Raw genomic sequence first — 10,000 nt, forward strand, 5'->3', positions numbered from 1 at the left:
CAGCAGCAGTACCAAATGAAAGGCTTCGCCACATACACTGATCTGATCTCGTGCCTGCTACTGGCCGAGGCAAACAATGAGCTCCTGATGAAGAACAGTGAAGCTAGACCTGTTGGAACAGCCCCATTACCAGAGGCCAATGAAATTGAAAAGAAAAATCCCAACGAGTGCAATTACATCCAGAATAATAAGAGATCACATGGCAAAGGCCGTGGTGGATATAGAAACCGTGACAATTACTCGAACGGCCGAGATAGATACTTGGCCGGCCGGAAAGGAAACCACAATAACCGTGGTCGTGGTTCCAATCCCGGCCGTGGTCGAGACGGTTATGGCCGAGGTCGAGGCGGCATATCCAAACCGTCTTACTCGACCAAATCCGTTTGTCATAGATGTGGGATGAGTAATCATTGGGCCAAGAATTGTAGAACTCCTAAGCACTTATGTGAGCTCTACCAAAAAAGTCTTAAGGACAAGAACCCGGAGGCTCATATCGTCCATGATTCCGGATATGAGGCTGATAAAGAATCCGATGTTGCAAATGACGACCTGATGGACTTTGAGACTTCTGATTGTCTCAAAGACTAAAATTTTCGATACGACTTGTTTTATTGCTTTATGATTGTTTTATGATTGTTTTGGTGTTTTTAATTTTGGTGTTCTACAACTTTAATAAATGAAAGTTTTGAAGTCTCTGAGAAATGAAATCTTATTTATAGAATTGAATAATGAGATGAGCATACTCGTGGTGGATAGTGGCACAAGTCACACAATTCTTAGAGATAAAAGATATTTTATGAATCTCACAATACAAAGTGCAAACGTACACACCATTGCAGGTGTAGCCAGCCTGATTGAAGGTCATGTCCAGGCATATGTATTGATGCCTAAGGGCACTCATCTAGAGATCAAAAATGCCTTGTATTCCCCAAGCTCTAAAAGAAGCTTATTGAGTTTCAAAGACATAAGATTGAACGGTTTCCATCTTGAAACATGGGAAGAAGGAAATAAAGAATTCCTTAACATAATTTCGATCACCAAAGGCTATAAAAGGAACCAAGAAACCTTACCTGCAGTGTCTACTGGCCTATACTATGCAAAGGTCAGTATGATCGAGGGTAATGCTTGCGACAATTTCACTCTATGGCATAACCGGCTTGGCCATCCCGGTACTAACATGATGCGAAAGTTGATGATAAATTCACAAGGGCACACATTCAAAGGAGTTGTCCCAAAAAATCTCACATGTGCAGTATGTGCACAAGGGAAACTCATAACTAGGCCATCACCAGCCAAAGTTAATAAAGAGATCATAAACTTTCTGGAAAGGATTCAGGGAGACATATGCGGACCAATACACCCACCTAGTGGGACGTTTCGGTATTTCATGGTCCTGATTGATGCATCGACCAGATGGTCACATGTCTGTCTACTATCCACACGAAATTTGGCATTTGCACGCCTGCTTGCTCAAATAATAAGACTGAGAGCACACTTTCCAGACTTCCCTTTAAAGACTATACGTCTAGACAATGCTGGTGAGTTTACGTCCCAGACGTTTAATGACTATTGTATGTCCATGGGGGTAAGTGTAGAACACTCCGTGGCACATGTACATACACAGAACGGCTTGGCCGAATCATTCATTAAACGTATCCAGCTGATAGCCAGACCATTGCTCATGCGGTCTCAGCTCCCGGTATCAGCGTGGGGACATGCCGTATTACATGCAGCAGAACTGATTCGCATCAGGCCATCTAATGATCATAGATATTCTCCATCCCAGTTACTCACGGGTCATGAGCCAGATGTGTCCCACATCAAAACATTTGGATGTGCCGTCTACGTTCCAATTGCTCCACCACAGAAAACGAAAATGGGACCACAGAGAAGGATGGGAATATACGTAGGATATGACTCCCCAAATATTATAAAGTATCTTGACCAACAACCGGTGATTTATTTAAGGCCAGATATGCAGACTCACAGTTTGATGAGTCCACATATCCGACCTTAGGGGGAGATAACGGCCGGTTGAGCAAAGAAATCGAATGGTCTGGACCATCAATATCTTGGCAAGATCCTCGGACTAAAGAATGTGATATGGAAGTCCAAAAGATTATACATCTTCAAAAGCTAGCTAATCAGTTGCCAGATTCATTTGCTGACCCAAATAGAGTGACAAAATCGTATATCCCGGCTTGTAATGCACCAATACGAATAGATGTCCAGAAGGGACAAGGTCAACTGGCTACAGAGTCTAAACAACGTCTCAAACGTGGTAGACCTATTGGGTCCAAAGATAAACAGCCTCAGAAGTCCAAGAGAGGTGCTGGATCCGAGAGCATCAAGGAAACCGTCCAGAACATTAATGGACCGGCCGAGCCGACTCAGACGGTCGAGCCAAGTGAGCCGGCCATGCCAAATGATCCGACCGTTCCAAAAGATGGGGTTCAGGACGCCGAACTTCATGGGACACAAGGGCCAGACAATCAAGAGATCTCTATAAATTATATAATGTCTGGAATGAAATGTAACAGAAATGATATCGACGTCGATGATATTTTTGCTTATAAAGTAGCACTTTAGATTATGGAAAAAGATGAGGATCTAGAACCCACGTCCATATATGAATGCATGCAAAAATCAGATTGGATCAAATGGAAAGAAGCTATAAACGTGGAGTTAGAATCATAAAAGAAAAGAGGCATTTTTGGCCCTATAACCGTGACACCTAGAGATGTCAAACCAGTGGGATACAAATGGGTCTTTGTGAGAAAGAGAAATGAGAAAGTAGAAGTAGTGAGATACAAAGCACGGCTTGTAGCACAAGGATTCTCACATAGACCAGGAATAGATTATGAGGAAACTTATTCCTCTGTGGTGGACACAACTACATTACGATATTTGATCAGTCTGGCCGTGAAAGAAAAACTTGATCTGCGCCTAATGGATGTAGTAACTGCGTATTTGTACGGTCCACTGGATAATGAAATTCGTATGAGAGTTCCAGAGGGTATTGAGCTCAAAGATAAGAAAGGTTCTCGAGAACAGCATTGCATTAAGCTGAATAAAGCCTTGTACGGTTTGAAACAATCAGGTCGAACGTGGTTCAACCGATTATCAGAGTACCTAATGAAAGAAGGTTATAAGAATGATCCAATAAGTCCATGTATCTTTATAAAGAGATTTGACAGCAAGGGCTTCGTGATTATGTATGTCTATGTGGACGACCTGAATGTGATTGGAACCCCTGGAGAGATTTCCCAAACGGTCGAATGTCTAAAGAAAGAATTCAAAATGAAAGACTTAGGAAAAACTAAGTTCTGTTTGGGACTGCAATTTGAGTATGTAGACAATGGAATCCTTGTGCATCAAAAGACATATACAGAAAAGATACTCAAGCAGTTCAATATGGACAAGGCACATTCCTTGTCGAGTCCTATGGTTGTGAGGTCCTTAGACTTTGAGAAGGACCCATTCGGACCAAGGAAGCCGGACGAGGATATGCTCGGGCCGGAAATACCTTATCTAAGTGCCATTGGAGCCTTAATGTATTTGGCTAGCCATACAAGACCGGACATCAGTTTTGCCGTGAGTTTACTGTCTAGATTCAGTTCATGTCCGACACTTAGGCACTGGAACGGAATAAAATATCTGTTGTTGTGAACAATAGGGGAAATCGTGTGTTTCTGTCTTATTATTTCTGAATCAAATTGTTCCCTTATATAGGGATTACAAGAATCAGATAAAAGGAAAGTATACAAATCATTATCCTAAAAGGAAAAGGAAAACCTCCTAAAGATAAACATGAAAGATAAATGGAAACTATCCTAAGTCTAAGGTCGGCCACTCTCTCTCCCTTTGGGCCGTCGACTCTCTCTCTCTCTCTCTATGGTCCACGGTTTTGGCCTTTGGTTACTAGCAATCCACATTGTTCATAACACTCCCCCTTGGATGCTAGAACCATATGGGCTTGTATCATGCACGATGTTGCCTCGTTAAAACCTCTCTAGGAAAACCAAAAACCCAAGGTGGGAAAAATGGAAACCGTAGACAGGAAAAAGAGTACAACGCATGACACTCCCCCTGATGAAGGCATCACTGAAGATCCTTCATCCGGCGCATACCTATCTGGTGAACCAGCTTCCTGAACGTTGAGGTTGGCAGAGACTTGGTGAAAAGGTCGGCTGAGTTGTCGCTGGATCGGACTTGAACTACTTGAACCTCCTTTGCCTTCTGCAAGTCGTGGGTGAAAAAGAACTTGGGCAGGATGTGCTTGGTCCTGTCTCCCTCGATGTATCCTTCCTTGAGCTGAGCAATGCACGCTGCATTGTCCTCGTAAATGATCATTGGTTCCTCTTTCACTTGTCCCACGGCCAGACCACTCTCTTTTAAGACATGGATGGTCATGTTCCTCAACCAAACAAGCTCACGGCTTGCCTCATACATGGCTATGATCTCGGCGTGATTAGATGATGTAGCAACTAAGGATTGCTTTGTTGAACGCCAGCATATTGCGGCTCCACTATGTGTAAACACATATCCTGTTTGAGATCTAGCCTGATGTGGGTCAGATAAGTACCCAGCATATGCATATCCGACCAAGTTCTCTCCTGGCCGGTTGGTGTAGAGCAAACCGAGATCTTTTGTTCCTTGCAGATATCTGAACAGATTTTTCACTCCGTTCCAATGCCTTAAGGTCGGACATGAACCAAATCTATATAGTAAGCTCACGGCAAAGCTTATGTCCGGTCTAGTATGACTAGCTAAGTACATTAAGGCCCCAATGGCACTTAAGTAAGGCACTTTCGATCCAAGGGCTTCCTCGTCCGGTTTCTTAGGTCCGAATGGATCCTTTTCCAGGTCTAAGGACCTTACGACCATAGGACACGGCAAGGGGTGTGCCTGGTCCATATTGAATTGCTTGAGTATCTTCTCTGTATAAGTTACTTGATGCACAAGGATGCCATTTTCTTTATACTCAAACTGTAATCCCAAACAGAACTTAGTTTTCCCTAAGTCTTTCATTTCGAATTCTTTCTTTAGACATTCGACCGTTTGGGAAATCTCTCCAGAGGTTCCTATTATGTTCAGGTCGTCCACATAAACAGACATTATAACATAGCCCTTGCTGTCGAATTTCTTTATGAATATACATGGACTTATTGGATCATTCTTATAACCCTCTTTGGTTAGGTACTCGGATAACCGGTTGTACCACATCCGACCTGACTACTTTAAACCATATAAAGCTTTATTCAGCTTAATGCAATGTTGTTCTCAAGAACCTTTCTTATCTTTGAGCTCAATGCCCTCTGGAACTCTCATATGTATTTCATTGTCCAGTGGTCCGTACAGGTATGCAGTAACTACATCCATTAGGTGCAGATCAATGTTTTCTTTCACGGCCAGACTGATTAGATATCTCAATGTAGTCGCATCCACCACAGGGGAATAAGTTTCCTCATAGTCTATTCCTGGTCTTTGTGAGAATCCTTGTGCTACAAGCCGTGCTTTGTATCTCACTACTTCTCCTTTTTCGTTTCTATTCCTTACAAAGACCCATTTGTATCCCACTGGTTTGACATCTCTAGGTGTCAGGATTATAGGGCCAAAAACGCCTCTCTTTCTCAATGGTTCTAACTCCACGTTTATAGCTTGTTTCCATTGGATCCAATCTGATCTTAGCATGCATTCTTGTATGGACGTGGGTTCTAGATCCTCATCTTTATCCATGATCTCAAGTGCTACCTTGTATGCAAATAAATCATCAACGTTGATATCTTTTCTGTTCCATTGTTGTCCAGACATCACATGGTCTATAGAGATCTCTTGGTTGTCTGGTTCTTGAGTCCCGTGAAGTCCAGCGTCCCAGACCTCACTTTGAGGAACGGCCGGATCATCGGGTGTGGTCGGTACACTTGGCTCGACCATTCTGGTCGGCTTGACCGATCCATCTATGTCCTGGACGGTTTCCTTGATGCTCTCGGATCCAGCACCTTTCTTGGATCTCCGAGGCTGTTTGTCTTTGGAACCAATTTGTCTGCCACGTTTTAGACGTTGCTTAGACTCTGTAGCCACTTGACACTGTCCATCTTGGACGTCTAATCTTACAGGTGCATTACATGCCGGGATATGTGATATTGTCACTCTATTTGGGTCAGCAAATGTATCTGGCAATCTATTAGCTAGCTCTTGAAGATGTATTATCTTTTGGACTTCTAAATCACAATCTTTAGTCCGAGGATCTTTCCAAGATGTTGATGGTCTAAACCATTCTAATTCTTTTGTTATCAACCGGCTGTTATCTCCCCCTAAGGACGGATATGTGGACTCATCAAACTGTGAGTCTTTGTATCTGGCCTTAAACAAATCACCGGTTGTTGGCTCAAGATACTTTATAATGCTTGGGGTTTCATATCCTACGTATATTCCCATCCTCCTATGCGGTCCCATTTTAGTCCTCTGTGGTGGAGCAATTGGAACGTAGACGGCACATCCAAATGTTTTGATGTGGGACACGTCTGGCTCATGACCCGTAAGTAATTGGGATGGTGAATATCTATGCTCACTAGATGGCCTGATGCGAATCAGTTCCGTTGCATGTAAAACCGCATGTCCCCATGCTGATACCGGAAGTTGAGACTTCATAAGTAATGGACGGGCTATCAGCTGGATTCGTTTAATGAAGGATTCGGCCAAGCCGTTCTGTGTATGGACATGTGCCACTGAGTGTTCTAATTTTACCCCCATGGACATAGAGTATTCATTAAACGCCTGGGACGTGAACTCACCAGCATTGTCTAGACGTATAGTCTTAAGTGGAAAGTCTGGAAAATGTGCTCTCAGCCTTATCATCTGAGCAAGCAGCCGTGCAAAGGCTAGGTTCCGAGTAGACAATAGACATACATGCGACCATCTGGTCGATGCATCAAAGAGGACCATGAAGTATCTAAACGTCCCGCAAGGTGGGTGTATCGGTCCGCATATGTCCCCTTGGATCCTTTCCAGAAAGTTTAAGGTTTCTTTATTAACCTTGGCTGGTGATGGCCTAGTTATGAGTTTCCCTTGTGCACATGCAGCACATGTGAGATTTCGTGGGATCACTCCTTTAAACGTGTGCCCTTGTGAATTCATCATCAATTTTCGCATCATTCCTGTTCCGGGATGGCCAAGCCGGTTATGCCATAAAGTGAATAGCTCGGAGGCATTTGCCTCGACCATACTGATCCTTGCATAGTAAAGACCAGTAGACATTGCGGGCATAGTCTCTAGGATCTTTTTATTTCCTTTGCTGATCAAAGTTATGTTAAGGAATTCTTTGTTTCCTTCTTCCCATGTTTCAAGGTGGAAATCATTCAATCTTATATCCTTGAAACTCAATAAGCTTCTTCTAGAGCTTGGGGAATACAAGGCGGTTTTGATCTCTAGGTGAGTGCCCTTGGGCATCATCACATAGGCCTGGCCGTGACCTTCAATCAGGCTGGCCTCACCCGCAATTGTTTGTACCTTTGCACTTTGCATTGTGAGATTCATAAAGTACCTTTTGTCTCTAAGGATCGTATGACTTGTGCCACTATACACCACAAGTATACTCATCTCATCATTCATTTCTATAAATAAAATTTTCTAAACTTTAGAGACTCTTTAAGATCTTTAAAACTTTTATTATTATAAATGTCATTTCATAAAATAAAAACACCAAATCAAAGACATAAAGCAATAAGACAATGTGATTCGAAAAACTAGTCCTTTAGACAGTCGGATGTCTCAAAATCCATTTGGTCATCTTTGTTGTCCTCGTCGGATTCATTGTCAGCATCATATCCATAACCTTTGTCATCATGACTGTTTTCTTGGATCATGTTTGCCTCCGGGTTCTTGTTCTTGAGACTCTCTTGATAGAGTTCGCACAAGTGTTTCGGAGTTCTGCAGTTCTTGGCCCAATGATTGTCCATCCCGCATCTGTGACACAATGACTTGGACGTGTGAGATGGTTTGGATATGCCACCTCGTCCACGGCCATAACTCCCTCAGCCCCGACCGTAATTGGAACCACGACCACGGTTATTGTGGTTTCCTCTTCGGCCGGTTGAGTAGTTATCTCGACCGTTATGGTTGTCACGTCTACGCCCCCTGTACCCACCACAGCCATGACCGTATGGTTTCCTGTTGTCTTGGGCGTGGTAGGTTTCTTTGGGATCTTTCTTTTCAACCTCATGGGCTTCGGGTAATGGTGCTGTCCCGGCCGGTCTAGCTCCACTATTCTTCATAAGAAGCTCATTGTTTGCCTCGGCCAAGAGTAGACATGAGATCAGATCAGTGTATGTGGCAAAACCTTTTGTTCTATATTGCTGCTGCAACACAGAATTCGACTGATTGAAAGTCGTATAGGTCTTTTCAAGCATCATCACATCGGACACTTCTTCACCACACAGCCTTAGTATTGAGACGATTTTGAACAAGGCTGAATTATACTCATCCACGGACTTAAAGTCCATGAATCTGAGATGCATCCAGTCGTGCCTTGCCTTTGGAAGCAACACCATCTTTTGGTGATCATATCTGTGCTTTAAAGCATTCCAAAGATCCAATGGATTCTCAATCGTCATGTACTGATCCTTAAGACCTTCAATGAGATGATGGTGCATATAACATATGGCCCTGTATCTATTCTTTTCATTCTCATTGCTGTCCTCGATGATAGTATCACCGAGTCCCTTGGATTTTAGACTAATCCTTGTATCTAGCGCCCACTGCAAGTAATTGTCTTCGGAGAGATTAAGGGCTGCATAGTCTCTGTTTGCTATTTTCGACATCTGATCCACATTATCACACAAGATTTTAGATTCACAATGGGTTCACGTGGCCGCAGGATACAAGCAAGCTCGGCCACAACACGTCTTATGCATTTATGATATCCAAACAATACTAATCGACCATGGTGCTATCAAACAAGCCGCACGGCTATGTGAACAATCAATAGGTTCGGTTATGCAATTCTAAATTTACCATGGTGCGATCAATCCTAAAATTCAATTCTACATGTACCAGGAAGATTAATGCCACACGGCCATATGAGTTTTAATGCAATTAGATTCGAGATCATATATTTTCTATATGCTGGCCGATCCTGTTTTAATCAGTTATGAATGCAATTTCATGTTCGGTTTCATGCAAAAACGTTTTAAAACATCCTATGATCCTAGGGTTTCAATCTTTAAAGTTCTATCAACTTATGTTTAAGGTTTCAAGGCCTTAAGTATTTGCATGTTCAGATAAATCGATTCAAGCAATCTAAACATTCCTAAACCTCAATTCAAATCAGAAATCAAGCAATCAAGATCAATCTTAAAATCGGCTACATGCTTCTTTTAGGGTTTAGGTTTTTCGATTCCTTGATTAGGGTTTGTCAATTTCAGATTTAATCAATCATCATTCAACCAGGTTCTAATTGGAATCGATTTATGTTTCTAGTTCTAAGAGATTGTCGATTTTAATCTCATGGTTTCTTTTAGGGTTTCATCAAGACATTGTTTCCATAATGATGGAATTAGGGTTCTTATTGTTCTAGGTTCTCAGATTGTGTTTATACCTTAGTTTCGTAGGGGATTTAGAACCGGACCACCAGAGAATGGACGAGACTTTGAGCTGAGATGATCGGACGTCTGCTGCCTCCTATCGGGTCGCGGATGGAGTCGATCGCGGGCTGGAGGCGTCTCGGCTGCGAGCTGATCGGGGATCGGATCGTCTCGGGTCGGTCGCGAGCTTCGGGTTCGATCGCAAGCTGGATAGCGGTTTTTCTGAGCTGATACGTGATCTGAGAAGCTGAGATGGATCTCCTGAGTTCTTGGATGAACAAAGGACAAGACTAGGATTAGGGTTTTAGTTTTGGGTCGCCGGTTTAGTCTTTTAGGTTTCTAGGTTTCGATTTTGGTCTCAGGGTTTAGAGGCTATCGTGCTAATAACGTGTTGTGAACAATAGGGGAAATCGTGT

The sequence above is a fragment of the Brassica napus genome, chromosome C7 (genome assembly GCF_020379485.1).
Source record: "Brassica napus cultivar Da-Ae chromosome C7, Da-Ae, whole genome shotgun sequence".
NCBI lineage: Eukaryota > Viridiplantae > Streptophyta > Magnoliopsida > Brassicales > Brassicaceae > Brassica > Brassica napus.